At 39.1% G+C, this 25,228-nt stretch overlaps 1 long non-coding RNA gene across 1 annotated transcript in view; it reads left to right on the top strand.

Moving 5' to 3' along the window:
- Positions 1 to 3,233: 3,233 nt before the first annotated feature.
- The window catches only part of LOC118544495 (uncharacterized), an 80,700-nt gene continuing 58,705 nt past the window's right edge, over positions 3,234 to 25,228 (top strand). The window contains exon 1 of the long non-coding RNA XR_004921623.2: positions 3,234 to 3,344. This is a non-coding gene — a long non-coding RNA (uncharacterized LOC118544495). The remainder of the gene's footprint in view (positions 3,345 to 25,228) is intronic.

Below are 25,228 nucleotides of genomic sequence, written 5' to 3' on the forward strand. Positions count from 1 at the left end.
GCTCCAATTTCTAGATTGTCCCAATGTCTGAAGCTGCTAAAGTATCAAAATTTAGCTTCTTCTATAGATTTCCTAAGCATAGTATGTAAAAGGTGATATGCAGATCATGAGTTGTAGAGACTGAAACTTTGTCCTATAGGAAATTATGGTATTTGCCAGACCACAGTGATGTAAGCAGATAATGGGACCTCTCCAAAATTAAACAATTATTGGGTATAATCCAGGAACAGATAATTAATTTGGATTATGAAAACACAGAAGTAAGTCTACATCTAAGCCAATGACTAAAGAATCAACGTGCAGGAAAAATAAGTCCTATGTTTTTAAAATGTTGGCAAACCATGGTATGTGCAGAGAGTATCTCCATCTGTTCTTTTGTTGTTCCTCTGAATTTTCGGACCTCCCTTCCCTATCCTCCAGGGCCTCAACGTCCCTTTGTTTTCCAAAGCTCTTGGAGTCCTAATTTGCTGGGTTTCCTTTACCTGCTGTGTGTTCTCCCACCCACCTACCTTTCATTTCATTAACAAAGCAAAACAAAACAAAACAAAACACTTTAATTGTGCTGACATATGTCTCAAAACAGCCTTTCTGCATGATCGACTAACTCTTCTTTGAAAATCTTTTGTTATAATTCTCAGTGACTGAAGGATGGGGCATTGTAATAAGCATGAGGGGAATAGGAGTCTTGTTGCTGTCTGTCATGAGTTATGTGACTTGGCTGAGCCATGACAGGTCTCTCCCTTTCCTGATTTGCAAAGTGATCCTTGCAGCAGGATTCCTCAATTATTTTAAAGAAATAATTATTGGTTATGTAGAATTCATGATCAATGGATGGATTTCTAAGTTGACATTTCACTCTGTTGTGGAAGGATGTTGGGATTTAGGGCCACAGGAGGGGAACTACAAAACCCCACCATGTAGGTAATTATCTTTTCTCCAAAAATGGAGACCATCCAAAAATTTGAGGTGCAAGGGAACCGGTGTGATTTTGTGGCTGTGAAAACCCATGAGATACAATTTTAATCTTCATATATTGGTGACAGATGTTTATTTCGCAGTTGTACAACTGATGATCTAAAATTTAGGCCTTCACTTGTTTTCTCTTGAATTAAGGATCTAAAAATATAAATGGAAAATAAATGTAATTGAACTCTGTCTTCCAAAGGGAAATGACATTTATACTGTTATAACCTTGATAAATATATATATTACTTCCCAACCAATGGATGATAAATCAATGATTTAACTGTCTTTTATGGTGACTGCTTTGGACTTTATAGCCATTTGGTTTTGAGTTAGCCTAGTAGTACATCATCCTGAGAAGGAATCACATAATTTAAAAAGAGGAACTAAAAAATTTACCATATTGGTCGGGTTTGATATCTGCATTATGAATGTTATGCTTTTATGCTTGTTTGTCTTTTTTTGATGTGGGAGGGGTGGCTGGGAGTTTTATTGATGCCTTGCTTTTTTTAACTTTTAAAATATTAGTTTTGAGTTATTATTGAATTGTTATTAAAAATAATTTATCATAAACATCAAAGTGAGTGAAAAGAGACTTTAGAAGTCATTAAAAAATAAGCTTATGTCCTGAGCCGCTTCAAGTAATTATTCTTCCTTGCTCATTCAGCTGTCTTCTGTTTCTGCTTCCCACAGCCTGAGCCCACCACCTCCAGGTGAGCTCTTAAATGTGGCCCTTGATTTTGCAAGGCTGAGGCTCAGGCAACAGTCCTGGGGGGCTTCAAAAGCACAGAGCTCTCAACCCCATAAAGAAATACTCAGATGGTGGCTTTCAACAGGGTGAAAAGAAGGAAATGAGATGTGTTCCCCTATATATCTGCTAAATTGGAAGCCCAGTATGTTTTTTTAATGGAAGCATAGTTGATATCAAATATTACATTAGTTTCAGATGTACAACATAGTGAGTCCACTATTACGTGCATTGGGAAAAGTTCACCACAATGAGTAGTTACCATCTGTCACTGTACAGTTATTACAATTAATTGACTATGTTCCCTATGCTGTACTTTTCATCCCCCTTATTTATTTTATAACTGGAAGTCTGTAGCGCTTCTTCCCCTTCATGTATTTCACCTGTCCCCCGCCCCCTTTCCTGTATTTGTTTTGAAGACTTTTGTGAATTGTTGGTTTTTGAGTTAATGGTGTCCAGATGACACTGGGCTAGGTTCCTGCCCCTGGAAATAGCCTTATTCACTCCACGTGTGGTTCACACCAGGAACGTCTTCATCGTTCTCACAGGTAGTAGTGATGCCGTTCACTGTTATTTTCTTGCCATGCTCATCGTCTTTGCTAATGAAACCAGAAGAAGGCAGACAGGATATTCAAAGACCAAGGAAAACAGTGACCTTCTTCCCACCCACAAACAAAATTTGAGGAAATGAGGATGACTTTAACAGAGACCCTTTACCTTGCTGTGTCTCCTGATGCAGATAAATGATTAAATTTCAAGAAGACAAAATGTGAAATGGAGAAATAAATTTGACTAAATTGGCATTTTATTTATTTATTTATTTTGTAAATGACAATGAGTTTGATACTAAACCATGGTTTTATTACACGGTTCTCATACAGAAGTTCTTTATATTCTGTCAGGCTTGGATAATTTCCAATAAAATAGGTCTTCCCCATTTGTTATTTAACTTCACTTTGTTTCTTAAATTGGCTTCAAAAATGCCAATTCCCAAGGACAACAGCATTTGCCAGTTTCTCTTTGGTGCTTTAGTTTTACAGTTATCAGCCATAGCTTCCAGATATTTTTCTCCTGTGAATATCAGTGATACTTGTTTAATCAGATTTACATTGTTTCTCTTTTATTATTGGCATTTCTATATAATTGGATGATTGTGGGCTTAACAGTAGGAAAGAAAAGAAAACTTCTTTAGTGTTAACATCAATCCCTGCAGAGTAGGAGCATTATTCTACTGAAAACATGTATGGATGCCCTTAGCAAGGGATTTGCGCTTTAGAAGATGTGACAAGTAAAGCAATACCCTTACTCATATGGTTTCAGATTGATGAGACAAACACACATACCTTACAATGAGAAAAGTACAAAGTGTACAAGAGATGTGGCAAAAATCGATCTGCAGGTCCACAGTGTGATGACATTTTCTACAGGAATTTACGCCCACAGAATATGGGCCACTTCTATGGCCGTTGTATAAATCTCCCGTGACTGCTGCCTATGGTTTCTCTTTCTGCTTTCTGGTTGCAGATTACAATGAAGCCCCAGGAGACAGACCTTCCTAAGGTGGAAGGAGCCCAGGTCCCTGCATGGAAGAGAGCCACCTCGTCCAGGACTAAAGTCCTGCCAGGAATGTTTGGTGAGCAAGAAGCACACTTACTGTTCCGTGAGACTTTGAAGTTATGAGGTCTATATTGTTCACACAGTTTAAGCTAACTGTAATAAGCCGAGTCCATGAAGCTGACAGGAGAGAAGTAGAAGAACAACAGCAAACATCTACATGGCTGTTGTTTAAGTGCTTTTGTTTAGCTATCATTATCGCTACTAGTAGCCATCATTTTAATAATGAGTGAGGTGAAGCTTACAGATTAAAAAGAGACATTCCATGCAATATAGTTATTTGGGAGGACTGCCCAACTGAAAATTCTGCCTATCAAATGATCTGTAAGGAAGAGCCATGCATGTCCTTAAATCTAGAGTGACACAATTGAGAGTAAGATGGATTCAAGTATATGAAAACAATGAATCATGGATCACTACATCAAAAACTAATGATGTATTGTACGGTGACTAACATAACATAATAAAATAAAATTTAAAAAAGATGGATTCAAAGCTCGGAGAAGTATACATTTTAAAAAATTCAATGCAAATATAGTCAGATGAAATTAAATAAACTTTACTACACTCAGTGAAAAACTTGTCCAGAGAACTTAAGTAGGCAGAATTTAAGATGCTTTAAGTGCCACATTCTTGCCTTTTTTTTTTTTTTTTAAATCCTGTATCCCAACCTCCAGGAAGTCCTGAACATTAGATACTAAAATTAAAAAAAAATGCAGATTACCACAGATCTCTTCAAGGGCAAGTTACAAATAGTAAGGGGAAATAAGGGCAAGTTCAACAGCTTGAGGGTCCACTGAGGCATTACTATAAATATATGTTACCATATATCTTCAGGAAACTCTTAAAGATGTAGTGTTGCAGATCAGCTAATCTAGGGCTTGGCAAACTTTTTCGACAAAGGTCCAGATAACAAATACTTTAGGGTTTGTCAGTCATGGGGCAAAATGAAAGATACTATGTAATTTGCCATCCTTTAATAATGTAAACACCATTCTTTCTTTGTGAGCAGTACAAAAGTAGGTAGTGGGTTTGTCCCACAAACCTCTGAGCTAACAATTCTGGAGAAATATATGCATATTGAGTGTGGAGGGGTGTGTGCACACACACGTGCCCATGAGACTTATGAGTCATTTACAAAGGGTACCAATACCTTGGTTTAAAACTCCAGCCAGATGAAAAGCACTTCATTGGTTAATATGGAACCACAGAAGAAGATGATGCAGCCGGAGCTCATACAGCACCAACAGAACTAGATGAAGGAATCATGCCTGGTTATTGATGGGTACACTTTTCCTGGAGGGTGTAGGAATGTTTATGTTGTGCTAATAAAATAATTTTCTTAACTGACTTCTCATTTTAGTGACCCATAGGTATAGTTCGTAGGTTGAAAATGACTAAAACATAGTTGAATTGAATTAGCAAACATCTACAAGCACCTCCCTGCACAGCTTGCGCAGCCTCGGATTCCCCACGTGGGCCTGGATTCCTAAGACCTCCCAACATGGCAGGAGAGAGTTGGATGCAATCGAGCTCTCATCTTGGAAAAATGGCTGCTGTGGACAGGAAAATGAGGCTGCAAATTGGGAAAGCCAAGTGCTCGGGGGGTCCCCATGTCATTGTTTTTCAAAATATTTCATAGAACAAGTAATATTCACATTATAGAAAATTTTTTATAGAAAAAATCCTTTCCAATTCAACTCTCATAATCACGATTAGTATTTTGATGTGCTTCCTTCCTTAATATGTTCTTATACATATTTTTAAGCGTCTGTAATCTCATAATACGTACAAATCCGAATCTTGCTTTTTCTCACCTGATTATATAAACAATAATTTTACATGTTAGTACAAAATCTTCAAATGTTTTCAGTATAAAAAATAATATATATTGATTAAATAAAATTGGGTAAGAAAAAAGTAAGAGAATGATCTCTCTTGTGTCCATCACTCAAACATAATCAGAATATTCTACTTCATGCACTCGGTATGACATTATAACAATTCTTCTATGCTGTTATCTAAGCTTTAAACACTAACTTTGATTGGTAATTATGAAACAAACACAAATCTCTGCACATTACTGAAGAATACAGAAAAGCACAAGGACAAAACAAAATGCCTTATAATCCTACCAATGTGAGATAAATAGTGGTAAACCGATACATTTGCAGTATATTTGTCTACTAATATATCTAAGTATGTGTACATAGATAATTGTTTTTATAATGGGAGCATATCATACACATCCTTTTATGGACTGATTTTTTTTTTTAACTTCGTGCTATATCTGTGTTGGTTAATTTTATATGTTAATTTGGGTAGGGTATGACGGCCAGTTGTTAGGTCAAACACTCAATATTGTTGTGAAGATATTTTGTAGAAGTGATTAAATTTACCATTGGTTGACTAAGTAGCTTACACTTGATAATGTTGGGGGATCTCATCCAGTTAGTTGAAGGCATTAAGAACAAAAACTGAAGTTTCTGGCCGGCCAGCCAGTCTTACAAACTTCAGTCTTAAGACTGCAACATTAACTTTTACCTGAGCTTCCAGACTGTTGTCCTGTTCTATAAATTTTGGACTTGCCAGGTCTCACAGTTGCATAAGTCGATCCTTAAAAGAAATCTCTCTCTCTCTCTATGTATGTATATATGTCCTACTAGTTCTATTGCTCTGGAAACCCTGACTGATACAATATCACTGATATTTTCCCATGTCAATATTCTCCTACAAGATTTTAATTGTTTTCTAATATTTAATTAAATGGTAATCATCATATTAGTAAGTAGAAACATAATGTTCAGTTGAATGAATGTTACCTAATTTTTGTATCCATTTATCCACTGTTAGAAACTTGGATTGCTAACCATTTTTTTCTTGTGGTAAAATACATCGAACATAAAATTTACCATTTTGACCCTTTGAAAGTAAATGATTCAGTGGCATCGTTTACACTCATAATGTTGAGCAACCATCGCCACTATCTATATCCAAAACGTTTTTTATCATCCCAAAGAGAAACTCTGTAACCATTAAGCAATATTTCTCCATTGCTCTACCCTTCCCACTGGTAACCTTTAATTTACTTTCTGTCTCTATTAATTTGTTTATTCTAGGTTTTATTTTTTTCTCTAGATATTTTATACTAGTAGAATCATACAATATTTATCCTATTGATTGGCTTATTTCACTCAGCATAATGTCCTCAGAGTTCATCCAGGTCATAGCATATATCAGAACTCCATTCCTTTTTATGGATGAATAGTATTGCATTGGATGTATAGACCACGTTTTGTTTATCCATCTACTGATGGACACTTGGATTGTTTCCTCTTTTTGGCTATTGTGAGTAATACTGTAATGAACATTGGTGTACACATATGTTTTGAGTCCTTCTTTCCATTTCTTTTAGATATATGCCTAGTAGTGGAATTTCTGGGTAGATAGTAATTCTATGTTAAGCTTTTTGAGGAACTGCCAAACTGTTTTCTACAGTGCTGCATAATTTTACATTTCTACCAGCAATGTACAAGTGTTGCAATTTCTCCAAATTCACATCCTGCCAATACTCGTTATTTTCATTTCCTTCTTCTCCCTTTCCTTCTTCTTTTTGATTATGGCCAACCTAGTGGATCTTCCATATAATTCTTTTATAATACTTTTTACTTCTGTAAAGTCAATAGTTATATCTCCAATTTCATTTCTGATTGCAGTTATTTTCATTTTCTTCTTTTTATCAGTCTAGGTAAAGGTTTGTCAATTTTGTTGATTTTTTTCAAAGAACCAACTTTTGGTTTTATTGATTCTATTGTGCTCTATTCTTTATTTGTTTTTAGCCCTATTGTTTATTTCCTTCTGTTAGCTTTGTGTTCAGTTTGATCTTCTTTTTCTAGTCCCTTGTGGTGTAAAGTGAGGTTATTGAGTTGGGATATTTATTCTTTTTTAACATAGGCATTGCAGTTAGAAATCTCCCTCTGATCACTGCCTTACTGCATCCTATGAGTTTAGGTAAGTTGTGTTTTCATTCTCATTCATCTCTAAGTACTTTCTCATTTCTTTTTGACTTACTGTCTGTTCAGCAGTGTTTGTTTAATTTTGACATATTTATAAATATTTCTCTTTTCCTTCTGTTATTGATTTATTCTAGTGTGGTTAGAAAAGATACTTTTTACAATTTTAATCTTTTAAATGTATTGAGAATTGTTTTGTGACCTAACATTGTCTACCCTAGAAAATGTTCTATGTGCACTTGAGAAGAATGTGTATTCTTCTATTGTTCAGTGAAGTGTTCTATGTATCTGTTAGGTCTAGTTGGTTTATAACACTGTCCAAGTTCTCTACTTTATTATTGATTTTCTGTCTAGATGTTCTATCCATTATTGAAAGTGATGTATTGACTTCTTCAAATACTATTGCAGAATTGTTTCTTTCTCTCTTCAATTCTGGCAACACTTGCTTCATATAATTTGGGACTCTTGTTTGGTGCATGTATGTTTATAATTGTTATATCTTCTTGAATGGAAACTTTTATCAGTATATAATATCCTTTTTTGTCTCTTGTAACAGTTTTTTAAAAATATTTTATTTATTTATTTGACAGAGAGAGACACAGTGAGAGAGGGAACACAAGGAGGGGGAGTGGGAGAGGGAGAAGCGGGCTTCCCACAGAGCAGGGAGTCTGATGTGGGGCTCAATCTCAGGATCCTGGGATCCTGACCTGAGCCAAAGGCAGACGCTTAATGACTGAGCCACCCAGGCATCCCTCTTGTAACAGTTTTTGATTGATAGTCTCTTTTGTCTGATACTAGTATAGCCTAGCCATGTTTTGAACATGTTGAGTATTTATTTGTTATTAAGGGGGGCTGTTCTGAAAAAAAGATACTTGTCCAGTCATACTTTAATCTAGAGACAAAACACATCTCAGAACAAATCAATTCAAAATTTGCATTGGTTGTGCCCTAGAAAAGGTCACTTAGTTGGTTCATGTTTTGTTTTATGTTGGACATAAAAACATTGTTTTTGCATCTTGCCAAATTCACTGAAATTATGTAGTAAACTCAATCTAATGCTTTCATGGCTTTATTTTGGAAAATCCTAATTTACTCACCCCTCAAAACCTCAGATCAATTTCTGCCTCTTTCCTCTCCCTCGTTTTTAAAAATCTAAGTGTTGTATGTTCCTTGTAGTGTCTTATGCGTCCATCTCTTTCTTTCTAGGGTCATTGCCACAGGAACAATTTAATTTTTATAAAGAGAGGGGTGCCTGGGTGGTGCAGTTGGCTAAGTGCCTGACTCTTGATTTTGGCTCAGGTTGTGATCTCAGGGTCCTGAGATTGAGCCCTGTGTTGGGCTCTGTGCTTCGTGTGGAGTCTGCTTGATATTCTCCCTCTTCCTGCCCCTCCCCCTTGTGCTCTCTCTCTCTAAAATAAATAAATAAATCTAAAAATTTTCATAAAGAGAGCTTATATAATTAAAAAGATTTACCTAACTAGTATTTCTAATTTCATTAATAAAAGTCCTTGTACCGGATTATCTCATTTTTGTTTATCTGAAAATTCCTTTATTAACTTTTATTATTAAAACATAGCATTTTATGGGTACCCATACCTTGGGTACACATTTCTAGAGTGACAGGGTTTAGACACCCCACCCCCACTTCATATACAGATTACTCACTGGTTTCAGACTACTATTGTTGCTCCACAGATTCTAAGTTGAGTTGTGTTTGAATTGCTGTTAATCCACTCACTGATTTTTAAATTTTCATCATCTTTAACTTCTACAAGTTCTATTTAGATGTTTTCCAAATCTGCCTGTTTATTTTTGATAGTCTATTGTACCTCTCTGGTTTTGTGATATTTTTGAAACCTTTCATTCATAGTTGTTTTACAAACTTGTATCAGATGATTCCATGACTAAAGCTTCTGGAAACTACATTTGTTCTTTGTTATTTCTTTGGACTGATAGGGTGGATGAGCTTCTCTGTGCCTGGCGATCTTTTTTCTTGATCTCATAACTGACTAATTTTCATTGTGCAAACACTGGGGCTTAAAGCTGAGAATGTTTTCTTCTAGAAAGGAGTCACACCTACTTCTATCAGACTGGCCATGCCCAGCTCCCTTCCAGTTTCCTCAACTATTTATGAATTTCCATGACTTCCAATTGTAGTCCATGAGTTCCATGACTAATCATATTTAGTTCTTTCATCTTGCTCGGGCTCTGTCGTCCTACCTTAATATCTATATGAATATCTGCTTTTAAGGGGATCCTACCTGTCATATAGACTCCTGCCTTCACTTTCAGTTCAAGATTTTCCTATGATAGAAACAAATGTTATGTACACCTCAGATCCTCTTGACAGCCTTCTCTTTCCCAAGGTGCTGTCCAGCCCTCTGGTTGAGCTGTGATCATGTTCTGCCTATGCTGGTTGCAGAACCAGTCTGAAGCCTAGGACCACAAGACAGCTGTCCCATGAGGTGTGGAATTTAGCATCTAGAGGAGCCACTGGAGGGGACAGATGACTCAACCCAAAGGGACAATTAGTTCTTCATTTGATAAATGTTGAGCATGGAAAAACTGGAGATGAAAGGGAGCAAGGAAGAGAAACTTGCCCTCTTTCCTCTTTCCTCTTGCCTGAGGATCATTCCAAGGTACATTTTTTCTTTCCAGCCTTCCCAAGGAAGTCTTATGTGCTGAATGGATGCACTAAGCATCTCAGTGTGTCCCCTCACAGATGGTGAGGAGTGGTAATTGGTGGGCAGTGCATCAGACTGCATCACTTCACATTTCTCCTTACTCTGGTAGATTATTTGAAAAGATGGTTTTAATGTCTCTTCTCCTCTTTGTGCCCATGTATTTTTGCAATGTAACCTTGATAATCTTCCCATGAAGAGGGGAAGTCCCTGCCTTTTGAGTCTGCAGTGGCCATGTGACCTGTGTTGACCAACAGAAAGTGATGTTGTGCTTAACCTGGAGAACTTGTGGCTTTTGCTCTTTTGAAAAAATGCCCTCTAAAGATGACCATGTAAAAAAATCTGTAATGAACAGGAATCTGTGACAAGAGAAGCCTGGCCATCCCCGCAGTTCTAGACAAACACAATGAGAGCCCAAACATGTAAACGATACTCTGATAGGTCATCTAGGCTAAGCCAGGCCATTTGCTGGCTGCAGTCTCACAAGCAGGTGAGGCCAACTGAGGAACTGCCAGCCAGCCAACAAATCCATGGGAAATGATACACCGTAATTGTTTTAAGTTGTTAAGTTTGGAAGTGTTTGTTACATAGTCATATATTTATAAAACACATAAATTGGTACCATGACTTGGGTGCTATGAAGAAAAATTAAAAACAAGTATCATTGGTCTTGAGACTAGGTAGTGGGCAATGCTGGAAAAGTGGTGAAGAGGCTGTTAGAACCATTGGTGGAGGCTGAAACATGTGTGAGAAAATTCTTTTGTTGAGACTGGGAAAAGGGTGACTTGTGTTAGGTAGTAATGGACTAACTGGCAAATATGTCACCTGTACTAACTAGGAAGACAAGAAATGTCCCTAATGAGCTTGTGTCTCTGGTTAAGGAGATCTCTTGATAGAATGTTGAAAATGCCAGTTGGGTACTATCTTTGTATGATAACATGTAAAATGCTAGAGAAATGCTATAAATAGAATTTTTCAATTTCCAAGCAAAATTTTGAGAAAATATAGAAGATGCAGTACTTTCTGGGTTGGAAGATAAAGCTGTTTCTCATTTACCATTTCTCCAGTCTCTCCAACTGTCACAAGGATTTTAGAAATAAGAAGTAACCTCAGGGTAAAGGCTAAGTCAAGGTTGTGGTTATAAGATCCTTTGTACCTTGGAAAGATTTAAGGTCATGCCAAAACCTCTTAAAAGACAAAAGCTTCTAAAAATCTTTTTTTAAAAAAATATTTTATTTATTTATTTGACAGAGAGAGATAGTGAGAGCAGGAACACAAGCAGGGGGAGTGGGAGAGGGAGAAGAAGGCTTCCTGCTGAGAAGGGAGCCCAATGTGGGGCTCGATCCCAGGACCCTGGGATCACGACCTGAGCTAAAGGCAGATGCTTAATGACTGAGCCACCCAGGTGCCCCAGGGCTTTTAAAAATCTTAAGGGTATTATCCTACAGCAATCTCACAGACCCCAAACTGAAAGAGATCTGTCTCAAAAAGAATTATGTTTATGAAATTTAGGGCATAGAGTGAACCCCACGGTTTTAAGAGTCATATGAGTAATGGCCCGATTGAACTAAAGAGGTGAAAGTTCAAAATGAAAAGAGGTTTTTGGAATCCCAAATTTTTTGGCAAGGGAGAACACTAGAAAGCAACTTGGCTGCAAACATGGTCCATTTCCTATTAAAAAAGAAAGATACCGCAGATAGTAGAGCTAAGAGCAGAGAATAAGAGAGGATTAGAGATGAGAAAACCACCCTCATGGAGCAGAAACAGACTCAACTCTTCCTCCTCCTTTGCCAGGATTGGGGGACTCGACAACATGTCTGACTGGATTTGGAATTGCTACAGAGAAGTTATTGCATTGTATTCTAATTTTCCTTTTGCATAGGGTGTCTGTTTGGGTTTTCCTGCCCCATCTCACCATTTTTTTTTTAAATTTTATTATATTATGTTAGTCACTGTACATTACATCATTAGTTTTTGATGTAGTGTTCCATGATTCATTGTTTGTGAATAACACCCAGTGCTCCATTGAATACATGCCCTCCTTAATACCCATCACCGGGCTAACCCATCCCCCCACCCCTCTCCCCTCTAAACCCCTCAGTTTGTTTCTCAGAGTCCATAGTCTGTCATGGTTCATCTCCCCCTCCGATTCCCCCCTCTTCATTTTTCCCTCCCCACTATCTTCTTTTTTTTTTTTTTTTTTAAACATACAATGTAGTATTTGTTTCAGAGGTACAGGTCTGTGATTCCACAGTCTTGCACAATTCACAGCGCTCACCATAGACATACCCTCCCCGATGTTTATCACCCAACCACCCCATCTCTCCGACCCCCCACCACTCCTGCAACCCTCAGTTTGTTTCCTGAGATTAAGAATTCCTCATATCCGTGAGATCATATGATACTAGTCTTTCTCTGACTGACTTATTTCATTCAGCATAATACCCTCTAGTTCCATTCATGTCGTTGCAAATGGCAAGATTTCGTGTTTTTTGATGGCTGCATAACATTCCATTGTATATATACACCACATCTTCTTTATCCATTCATCTGTCAATGAACATCTTGGCTCTTTCCAAAGTTTGGCTATTGTGGACATTGTTGCTATAAACTTTGGGGTGCACATACCCCTTAGGATCACTACGTTTGTATCTTTCAGGTAAAAACCCAGTAGTGCAATTGCTGGGTCATAGGGTAGTGCTTTTTTCAACTTTTTGAGGAACCTCCATACTGTTTTCCAGAGTGGCTGCACCACCTTGCATTCCAACCAACAATGTAGGAGGGTTCCGCTTTCTCCACATCTTCACAACATCTGTTGTTTCCTGAATTGTTAATTTTAACCATTCTGACTGGTGTGAGGTGGTATCACATTGAGGTTTTGATTTGGATTTCCCTGATGCTGAGCGATGTTGAGCACTTTTTCATGTGTCTGTTGGCCATTTGGATGTCTTCTTTGCAGAAATGTCTGTTCATGTCTTCTGCCCATTTCTTGATTGGATTCTTGGTTCTTTGGGTGTTGAGTTTGATAAGTTCTTTATAGATTTTGGATACTAGCCCTTTATCTGAAATGTCATTTGCAAATATCTTCTCCTATTCGGTCGGTTGTCTTTTGGTTTTGTTGTGCAAAAAGCTTTTTATCTTGATGAAGTCCCAATAGTTCATTTTTGTCCTTGCTTCCCTTGCCTCTGGCGATGTTTCTAGGAAGAAGTTGCCACGGCTGAGGTCGAAGAGGTTGCTGCCTGTGTTCTCCTCTAGGATTTTGATGGATTCCTGTCTCACATTTAGGTCTTTCATCCATTTTGAGTCTATTTTTGTGTGTGGTGTAAGGAAATGGTCCAGTTTCATTCTTCTGCATGTGGCTGTCCAATTTTCCCAACACCATTTGTTGAAGAGACTGTCTTTTTTCCACTAGACATTCTTTCCTACTTTGTCAAAGATTAGTTGACCATAGAATTGAGGGTCCATTTCTGGGCTCTTTATTCTGTTATATTGGTCTATGTGTCTGTTTTTGTGCCAGTACCATACTGTCTTGATGATTACAGCTTTGTAACAGAGCTTGAAGTCTGGAATTGTGATGCCACCAGCTTTGCTTTTCTTTTTCATTATTCTTCTGGATATTCGGGGTCTTTTCTGGTTCCACACAAATTTTAGGATTATTTGTTCCATTCCTTTGAAAAAAGTGGATGGTATTTTGATAGGGACTGCATTGAATGTGTAGATTGCTCTAGGTAGCATGGACATCTTCACAATATTTGTTCTTCCAATCCATGAGCATGGAACGTTTTTCCATTTCTTTGTGTCTTCCTCAATTTCTTTAATGAGTATTTTATAGTTTTCTGAGTACAGATTCTTTGCCTCTTTGGTTAGATTTATTCCTAGGTATCTTATGGTTTGGGGTGCAATTGTAAATGGGATCCACTCCTTAATTTCTCTTTCTTCTGTCTTGTTGGTGTACAGAAATGCCACTGATTTCTGTGCATTGATTTTATATCCTGCCACTTTACTGAATTCCAGTATGAGTTCTATCAGTTTTGGGGTGGAGTCTTTTGGTTTTCCACATAAAGTATCATATCATCTGCAAAGAGTGAGAGTTTGACTTCTTCTTTGCCAATTCGGATGTCTTTTATTTCATTTTGTTGTCTGAAGGCTGACACTAGGACTTCTAATACTATGTTAAACAGCAGTGGTGATAGTGGACATCCCTGCCGTGACCTTAGGGGAAAAGCTCAGTTTTCCCCCGTTGAGAATGATATTTGCTGTGGGTGTTTCATAGATGGCTTTTATGATATTGAGGTATGTACCCTCTATCCCTACACTCTGATGAGTTTTAATCAAGAAAGGATGCTGTACTTTGTCAAAAGCTTTTTCTGCATCTATTGAGAGGCTCATATGGTTCTTGTTCTTTCTTTTATTAATGTAATGTATTGATTGATTTGCAGATGTTGAACAAAACTTGCAGCCCAGGGACAAATCCCACTTGGTCGTGGTGAATAATCCTTTCAATGTACTGTTGGATCCTATTGGCTAGTATTTTGGTGAGAATTTTTGCATCCATGTTCATCAGGGATATTGGTCTGTAATTCTCCTTTTTGATGGGGTCTCTGTCTGGTTTCGGGATCAAGGTAATGGTGGCCTCATAAAACAGCTTAAAAATTTTCCTTCCATTTCTACTCTTTGGGACAGTTTCAGAAGAATAGGTATTAATTCTTCATGAAGTGTTTGGTAGAATTCCCCTGGGAAGCCATCTGGCCCTGGGCTCTTGTCTGTTGGGAGATTTTTAATTACTGCTTCAATTTCCTTAGTGGTTATGGGTCTGTTCAGGTTTTCTATTTCCTCCTGGTTCAGTTTTTGGTAGTTGATACATCTCTAGGAATGCATCCATTTCTTCCAGATTATCTAATTTGCTGGCATAGAGTTGCTCATAATATGTTGTATAATTGTTTGTATTTCTTTGGTGTTGGTTGTGATCTCTCCTCTTTCATTCATGACTTTATTTATTTGGGTCCTTTCTCTTTTCTTTTTGATAAGTCTGGCCAGGGGTTTATCAATCTTATTAATTCTTCTAAAGAACCAGCTCTTAGTTCTACTGTTCTTTTGGTTTCTACTTCATTGATTTCTGCTCTGATCTTTATTATTTCTCTTCTCCTGCTGGGTTTAGGCTTTATTTGCTGTTCTTTCTCCAGCTCCTTTAGGTGTAGGGTTAGGTTGTGTATTTGAGACCTTTCTTGTTTCTTGAGAAAGGCTTGTATTGCTATATACTTTCTTCTTAGGACCACTTTTGCTGCATCCCAAAGATTTTGAACAGTTGTGTTTTCATTTTCATTTGTTTCCATGAATTTTTTAAATTCTTCTTTAATTTCCTGGTTGACCCATTCATTCTTTAGCAGGATGTTCTTTAGCCTCCATGTATTTGAGTTCTTTCTGACTTTCCTCCTGTGATTGAGTTCTGGTTTCAAAGCATTGTGGTCTGAAAATATGCAGGGAATGATCCCAATCTTTTGGTACTGGTTGAGACCTGATCTGTGACCTAAGATGTGATCTGTTCTGGAGGATGTTTCATGGGCACTAGAGAAGAATGTGTACTCTGTTGTTTTGGGATCGAATGTTCTGAATATATCTGTGAAGTCCATCTGGTCCAGTGTGTCATTTAAAGTCTTTATTCTCCTGTTGATCTTTTGCTTAGATGATCTGTCCATTTCAGTGAGGGGGGGGTGTTAAAATCCCCTACTATTTTTGTATTGTTGTCGATGTGTTTCTTTGATTTTGTTATTAATTGGCTTATATAATTGGTTGCTCCCATGTTATGGGCATAGATATTTACAGTTGTTAGATCTTCTTGTAGGATAGACCCTTTAACTATGATATAGTGTCCTTCCTCATGTCTTATTATAGTCTTTGGTTTAAAATCTAATTTGTCTGATATAAGGATTGCCACCCCAGCTTTCTTTTGATGTCCTTAGGATTGGGATAAGTGGTTTTCCACACCCTCACTTTCAATCTGGAGGTGTCTTTGGGTCTAAAATGAGTCTCTTGCATGAAGCATATGGATAGGTCTTGTTTTTTTAATCCAGTCTGATAGCCTGTGTCTTTTTATTGGGGCATTTAGCCCATTTACATTCAGGGTAACCATTGAAAGATAGGAATTTAGTGCCATTGTATTGCCTGTAAGGTGACTGTTCCTGTGTATTGTCTGTGTTCCTTTCTGGTCTATGTTACTTTTAGGCTCCCTCTTTGCTTAGAAGACCCCTTTCAATATTTCTCATAGGGCTGGTTTTGTGTTTGCAAGTTCTTTTAGTTTTTGTTTGTCCTGGAAGGTTTTTACCTCTCCTTCTATTTTCAATGACAGCCTACCTGGATATAGAATTCTTGGTTGCATATTTTTCTCATTTAGTGCTCTGAATATATCATGCCAGTCCTTTCTGGCCTGCCAGGTCTCTGTGGATAGGTCTGTTGCCAATCTAATGTTTCTACCATTGTAGGTTACAGACCTCTTGTCCTGAGCTGCTTTCAGGATTTTCTCTTTGTCTCTGAGACTTGTAAGTTTTACTATTAGATGTTGGGGTGTTGACCTATTTTTGTTGATTTTTGACGTGGGTTCTCTGTGCCTCCTGGATTTTGATGCCTGTTTCCTTCCCCAAGTTCGGGAAGTTCTCTGCTATAAGTTGCTCTAATATACTTTCTGCCCCTCTCTCTCTTTCTTCTTCTCCTGGGATCCCAATTTTCTAATATTGTTTCACCTTATGGTATCACTTATCTCTTGAATTCTGCCCTCATGATCCAATAGTAGTTTATCTCTCTTTTTCTCAGCTTCTTTATTTTCCATCATTTGGTCTTCTGTATCACTAATTCTCTCTTCTGCCTCATTTATCCTAGCAGTTAGAGCCTCCATTTTTGAGTGCACCTCATTAATAGCCTTTTTTTATTTCGACTTGGTTAGATTTTAGTTCCTTTATTTCTCCAGAAAGGGTTTCTCTAGTATCTTCCATGCTTTTTTCAAGCCCAGCTAGTATCTTTAAAATCGTCATTCTGAACTCTAGTCCCAACATCTTACTAATATCGTATTTGTTAGGTCCCTGGCAGTCTGTACTGCCTCTTGTTCTTTTTTTTGAGGTGATTTTTTCCATCTTGTCATTTTGTCCAGAGGAGAATAGATGAATGAGAGAACAAAATGCTAACAGGTAACAATGGCCCTAGAAAAATATACATGAAACAAATCAGAAGAGACCTGTAACCGGGGGGAAAAGAAAGGGAAAGAAAGAAAAAAAATATGAGCAAATATGATCAGGCTGGTGAATAGATCAGTGCTACACACTAGATTTTGGGAGTATTTTGGTCTGTTAGAAGAAATTGCCTCCCAAAATTTTAAAGAAAGAAAAACTTATATATGTACAAAAATATAGGTAAATACAATGAAGGGATGGAATATGAATGTAAAGATGAAAATTATAAACGATTTTATAAAAGGAATTGATAAGATAAGAAGTTGGTTGGAAACAGAAGAGAAATTAAAAAAAATAAAAGGGAGAGAATGTGATCAAGCAGGAGACTAGAACAAAGCCATACATTAGAGATTTAGGGTATATTTTGGTCTATTAGAAGAAACTGTATCCCAAAATTTTAAAGGGAGAATAACTTATATATATACAAAAAATAAGGTTAACTACAATGAAGGGATAGAATATGACTCTAAAAATGAAAAATAAAAAAGATTTTAAAAAAAGGGATTGATAAGATATTGGTTGAAAAAGGGAAAAAGAAAAATTAAAAAAAAGAAAAAGAAAAAAAGGAAAAATTAAATATTACCTTTGAAAGACTAAAGAATCATGGGAAAAAAAAGCCATGAATTCTATGTGATGTATTCCCCTAGTGCTGGAGTTCTGCAGTTCTCATTGATCGGTAAACTTGGTCTTGGCTGGCTGTTCTTGCTTATCTTCTGGGGGAGGGGCCTGTTGCCATGGTTCTCAAATGTCTTTGCTGGAGGCGGAATTGCCCCGCCCTTGCTGGGGCTGGTCTAAGTAATCTGTTCGGGTTTGTTCTCAAGAGCTTTTGTTCCCTGCAAGCTTTCGGTACAGCTTTGGAGGATGAGAAAGAAAATGGTGGCCTCCCAGTCTCTGCCCCAGAGAAGCCAAGAACTCAGGGCCGCACTCCTCACTGAGCCCCCAGAGAAAAGCAGTCAATCACTCCTGTCTCCCCAGTCTTCAGCAGCCCTCTGTGCTCAACTGGCCTGTGACCAAGCATTTCTATCTCTGGCACCTGACCCCATTTGGAGTCTCCAAACCCAGCAGATTCCTGCGGTGCACTCTCATGCCACTCCTCCCAGAAGAGGATGAGGAGCTTCCCTGGATCTGTCGCTTGTTGGGTCCCTGCTGGAAGAGTAGTGGCCCAACTGTGCCATGGATCATGGTTTATGGCAACCCCGAGCTGAGAGCCCACTCCTCGGCTCCATCTTTGTAGCCGGCTTCCCTGCTCCTATACCTGGGAGCTCTGCGGCACTCAGGCACCCCCGGTCCTTCTGTGACCCTGCGGGTCCTGAGACCACACTGTCTCAGTGAGGGTTCCACCCCCACTTAGCCACTGGAGTAACATCCCTCAGTGGAACTGGCTTCTAAAATTCTGATTTTGTGCTCCGCTGTTCTATCACTTGCCGGTAGTTGGTGATGGAGGCTCCCTCCCCCCACAGTCTGTCTTCCCGTATATTGCCTCGGATTCACTTCTCCACATGTCCTACTTTCCAGAAAGTGGTCGCTTTGAGTTGCTGCTAATCTTTTCTTCGATCTCCTGTTGAGTTTGTAGGTGTTCAGAATAGTTTGATCCCTATCTAGCTGAATTCCTGGGACCAAACAAAATTTAGTTCTCCTACTCCTCTGCCATCTTGCTCCTCCCCCCTCCCCATCTCACCATTTTAGGTTTTGCTTGTGGATGGCAGGAAACTTTTCTTTTTTTTTTTTAAATTTATTTGTCAAAGAGAGAGAGAGAGAGCACAAGCTGGGGGAGCAGCAAGCAGAGGGAGAAGCAGGCTCCCCGCTGAGCAAGGAGCCCGATGCGGGACTCGATCCCAGGACTCTGAGATCATGACCTGGGCTGAAGGCAGATGCTTAACCCACTGAGCCATCCAGGTGTCCTGGCAAGAAACTTTTCTTAAATCCTCAGTCTCTTGGATTACAGTGGGCCACATCTAAGGAGCTACTCCAGGGCTCCAGGGATCCTCTCATCTGCCTTTGTCCATGATGCAGGACAGGGATTGTGGATGGTCTGTGGTCATGATCATCAGATGAGACTTTAAGGGTCTTGGGAAGGGGTGTTTACTCATCAGGAGAAGAATGAATTACTGTGGCCCGAGGGCAGGCTAGGGCAGATAGTCTGTGACGGTGGTCACCATAACTCTCTCATCCCTATTGGTGCCTCTCTGCAACATGACTTCACCATACCTTACATCAGTAGGTAGAGTCTAGTTCTTGGAGAAGGCACTGTGACCTGTCATGACCCTAGATTATGGCAGCAGTGACATGGCACAAGTTCCAGGGCCTAAGCCTCAGGAGACCTTACAGCTTCTCTCTCACTCTCTTGAAATGCTGCCTCAGATCACCTTATAAAGATTCCCAGCAGGAAGGAGCATGTGGAATGTGTGGCCAGTCCTCCAGAAACGTATGTGACTGAGACTCAGACAAAACATCCAGACCCCATCACACTTGTGGAAAGACAGGAGAAACAATGCCAACCAAACAAGAGTGCAGAGAAATACTCACTGGTTTTAAGCAACAAAGTTTTGATGTTGTGAAGCCATAGGTAATCAATACAGTCATTGGTTTTTCAGGTTCTCCATAACTTTATTGTAAATTATATCAAAGTTAGATAAAGTATAAAGGTAAGTAGAAAGCTGATGAATTTTGTTTCTTCATATGGTAGTTAATAATCTCAAAGCCTTGAAATTTGCTATCTTTTACATCTTATTAGGAGAATTAGAAATCTTGAAGGAAAATCTTCTTGGGAAAGAGGCAAGGTTCATGCAGAGGTGTCTGGTATTGGTAATAGTGCAAAATCAGATCTGTCCACGGTGGAATCATATCAGACCCAGGACACATTCTCAGGCAAAGTCATATGCCCCCCACCTTGGGCAAGCAGAGATGACTAGAGGACTCTCATATTTTTGAAATAAAAAGATGAGCAACATCTAATTTAACTAGAAAAAGGAACACAGTTTCTGCACATTTTGTTTCACGAAGTTTTCACAAAAGACAGTAATCTTTGTCTATAATACTGAATTCTCAAGGATTAGTACATGGTACTTAGTGAAAATTCATTAGTGAAGTTTTAGCTAGTCGTGGCCTTGGTCAGATGGAACCAAATCCATGATACTCTGGATCAGAAACTCAGATACTATGGGCAAATCCAAAATGACCGCTTTCAAAGATTCATTTTGATTTTTTCCATGTGGTGCTGATGAAAAATTATCACAAAAGATAAAGCAGTTATATTCAACTAATGAATCATTGAACATTTTATGAAAAAATAATACCTTAGCTAATTGAATTTATTTATTTTTTATTTTTTAAAATATTTTATTTATTTATTTGACAGAGAGAGACACAGTGAGAGAGGGAACACAAGCAGGGAGAGTGGGAGAGGGAGAAGCAGGCTTCCCGCTGAGCAGGGAGCCCGATGCGGGGCTCGACCCCAGGACCCTGTGATCATGACCTGAGCCGAAGGCAGACGCTTAACGACTGAGCCACCCAGGTGCCCTGACTAATTGAATTTAAATAAAAAAAAGATAAAGCAGGTTGGAGGGGCTGGTGAATAACCAGAAACATAATGTGAAGTTTTCTCATACTTTTACTTGGTCCAACCAAACATCCACTATAAACACAAACAGGGAATCCTTCTTCTTATCTTCTGGTTGTTTCAGGTTTTCAAAAGTTGTCACAGATGTATTAGAAGGCTCTCCAAAAATCAAGTAATATTTCCATAGGCCCAGTAGCACTAGAGCTTTCCATAAGTGGAAATCCAAAGGCATTGACATAAAACACTGGATCTTCAAACCACCCTTCTGCTAAGATAAAGCCTCTATATAAAATATAATATATTATAATTTCCCACATGTCATAGCAAGATGGCCTCGGCAGCTCCAGACCCTACATCTGTTCAGGTGAAAGCCTCTGTATAAAACCACTATGAACTGAGGTTTATGGAGACTGAGCTGTACTGTTCCATAGGGTCTTCAGGAAAAAAAAAAATTCCCTCTTTTACCTGGGTTGTCATTCCAAAAACTATTGCCCTTCCAACTTTGATTGTACTAACGAATAAGGTTGTTCTTATTTTAGCTGGGATTTGCTTCTGCTTTCATTGGGATAAGAACGTAACCCCTGGAGGAATCAGGAATTCAGGGCTGTGGATTCTCTGTTGCAAAATGGTGTGTGGTATACAGTTGGTGCTTCCTAATAAAATACCTGTGTTTTAGTTGTTGTTTCAGCGTCTGTTTTGGGGGCCAAATCTACAAAATTCATTGACTTCCCTAGCATTCTTTTTTTTTTTTTTTTACTTCCTATTTGCCCAGCAATGCAATACAACATTTGTTTTACACAGGATGTAGTTGCTTGTAGGGGAAAAACTTCCTCCCTAGAGTGTGAAAACAAGCACGCTCTGCCCTCTTTAGTCTGGACTTTCTCTCTGCCATTGTATCTTGCCAATATGTAATACGTAATATGCCAATGTCAGATTAATATTTCCAGGGATTTACTTAATGTTCATCTATCCACTCTGTGTTCCTAGAAGGCACCATGGAAGCATGTTGTCATTCACTCATTGTCATTATTGGGTACCTTGGATGTGCACTCCCAGGATGGGGATGGACACAGGGGCTTACAGTCCCACAGGGGACACATGATTACCTGCAGTGATAAGTGACGGGTGCCTCCATTTGAAGTCTTTTTTCTGTTTCTGCATGCAGGAAAGCCCATATGGCCTTAAAGCTCAATAATGTTCCCTGATCCTCTCAGACCAAATTGATTTCCCAGAACTTAGGTGCACTTACTCTTGTACCACTCATCATATGCCACCTTAAGTTTCTATTTATTTTTCTTCCATCTTGTGAATAAATACATTAACTCCTTGAGGATTGAGAGCATATCTAGCAGTTTCCTTATACTTATCAGAAACTGAGAAATAAATATTAGTAAATCTAGAAATTTCCTTTTAACTATATTGATTTATATAGGAGTAAGCTTGTAGGGTAATACAACTGTGAGGTAGTCTTGTTTTAAGCACAGATTAATTTGAGTGTTCAGATTATGTCACCAGTGTTTAGATTCTGTGTCTTCGTTTTTGGGCTCAGCTTCCTCTGGTTTGACTCCATTTCTCTATTTTCACATGTCATAGCAAAATGGCCTTGGCAGCTCCAGACTCTACATCTGTTCAGGTAAAAGCCAGCATGATAAAATATTTTTACTACCTGACACAGAGCTGAAAAACATCCTAGGAGTTCCTGGACCAGCAGCAGAACCAAATCTGTTTGGCTCATATAAATAAAGGAGAGAAATTGTGTTTCATCAGAACTAGGATGACCAAGCGTCCTGGTTTGTAGGGGACCATCCTGGTGTTAGCACTGCACAGATCTGTGTTCTAGGAAATCCCCAGTCTTAAACAAACTCACACAGTTGGTCACCCAACCAGAAGCAAAATAAAGATGTTGTTCCCTGAGGCAGGGTGAATGGAAGCTGGGTGGCCGATGAACAACAGATGTCCCCCATGTTGAAGAGGGTAGAACAGCTTTTTAATAAGTTCCAACATCTGTCTTAGTCTGATTTATATTCATTTCACTAGGGTTGGAATTGTAAGAGTTCTACTCTGGATGTGCTAGCCTCATTTATTCTTTCATAAGCATTTATGGGCACCTGCTTATGGTTGAGATCAGTTCAGTTCTTGCAATATGCTGGAATTAGGCTTCAATGACCATAATATATTATGCTCAGAACTTGGAGCTTCACACTGAGGGGAAAAATCAGTGGAAGATCTCCCAGGGTCCCGTGGGAGTGATTTGTATTGTGTGACTGGCAGCCCATCTTGGAATATCATCTGGGAGAGAGAGGCTGGTGGTTATTCCTAGTGCCTGGAACTGACCTCTTTTATATATTCACCAATGCAATATTTATTTGGCATACAATAGGTTCAAAATAGTGTTAATAACTAATAGCATCTCTGTTTTGTCATGTGCCAGGCCTGCTTGAGCAGTATGCACTTGGTATGCACTGTGCATTCCCAATGGCTAGAAATCATATCAGGAATAGAGCAAACACAAAATAATTATGGCAAATGAATCTGTGAATTTGGGATTTCTCAACTTTTCTCCAGAAGTCCTAGGAATGTATCTATAATTTGATCATGGTCTAACTTTTCAACAGCTAGGCTTTCTTCTCCAAGTTTCTCAATATTAAAAATTAAGTGTTTTAAAAGAAAATCAGCAAATATATGTAAGATCATTTGAACATCTTAAACAAAGTTGAATTTTCACTGAACTGTGTCCAATTTTCTAAGAAGGGGCTGATGTATTATAGATACCAACTTTCCATCCCTCACCAGCTAGTACCAGTGGCTACCGCAAGAGTCATCAGTACTCAATGTGGTGACTACACATGGGCCAGGCTCAGCAGGTAGTTGTCGAATGAATGCCTGAACCAACTGACTGATGGATAGGCTCACAAACAAGAGTCAGGCTGCATCTGTGGACTAATAATACATCTCTGTTTCTTACTCATTACTTTAGAGATAGGTCTCAGATAGCCCAAGGGTTAGGCTTGCAGAGGAAGAATTAGCCTGAAAATTGAAGTTCAATTCACCCGGTCTCCCAGTAAATACTAAGACATGTTCAAGTTATTTGTACATAATGGACTGTCAGAGTCTCTAGAGCAGTCGGGCTGGGGAAGGGAATAAGGGGAGGTGGATGGGTATATAATCCTGCCCCCACAAGAAGGGCAAAGGTAAGTGGGGAGCTCTTCACCTTCCATGGGAACCCCAGACTACAAGCGTATGACCATCCATAGCTTTATTTCTCAAGGGAATTCTGAGGTTCCTGGGGATGTGACTTTCCATGGCTTGCATGACTCGCTGCCTCCTGCTCTGTTTAACTTTCCGAGTCTTCACATTTATATCCTCTCACTTTGTTGATGCCTTTCAATCATTCATATCACAGACCCATTGTGACTACATGTAGGGAAAATGTGCTTTCAGAAACATTTCCTCACTTGATTTGAACGTAAATGCAAATCTGTGGAGTAGGAAAAGAATTTCCAGGAAAATAAGGAATGAGGTTAGTCAGTTTGTAAGTTAAAGTCAGAAACAGGACCCAATGTTGCTCAGCTTCCAAATTGTTTGGCAAATTGCCACGATAGCGGGACTGCCCCTTCTCGTTGATTCTTCAGGATATCACGAGGAAGTTGGATTGGACCTCCCCTGCCCCCGGATGCTCTCTGGGGTGGGCAATCTCTCCTTGTCCATTTTGCAAGACTATATTGTTCTTTAGTTTCCTACAAGGGCTGAAAGCCCTTCTAAAAAGCTCTTTGACACCTTCCTTACTTTACAGATTACGTCTGAGGGAATTATTGAACTGCCGTCAGTATTAGCCTTCATGGGAGAGGCTGCAACATGGGACATGTTAAAGGCTCTCTGGTGGTGGGAGAGAGGACCTCCACTGTCACACTCACAGCCCCTGGCACAGGTCCTGGCATGCACAGGGAGGGGCCCACTGGACGCTTGCTTACAGACTTCACACATCAGTCTTGTGCACAGTGTGTTTAGGGGTAAACTTCTTCCCCTCTGTCTTCACATTTCCACCTAGAAGGAAGTTTTCATTCCTGTCCTGGGTGTGAGTGTCAGAGTGCAGTGGGTGGTTTTGGAGTAAATGCATTTAGTTGCTCTCCCACATTACCCACTTACTCGTCCCTTCAGGAAGAGGAGTAGACAATTTGACATTGCAAAGGACCTGCTGTTGGTTAGGCCAGGGTGTGTGTGTGTGTGTGTGTGTGTGTGTGTGTAGGTGGTATATGGAAAAGGCATGGTCTCTTTCGCTGGCTTCTTCTTGAGTGTGTGTGTGTGCCTTTGCGTGTGGTGAAGCTGGCCTCTCCTGCAAGTTCCTGGTCCTCCACTGAGTTGTCCTCACCAAGCCATGGCCTCCCCAGAGGACTGAGCCTGCTCTTTGCAGGTGCTGGGCTGCTCCTCAG

This window comes from Halichoerus grypus, chromosome 5 (assembly GCF_964656455.1).
Source record: "Halichoerus grypus chromosome 5, mHalGry1.hap1.1, whole genome shotgun sequence".
Classification (NCBI taxonomy): Eukaryota; Metazoa; Chordata; class Mammalia; order Carnivora; family Phocidae; genus Halichoerus; species Halichoerus grypus.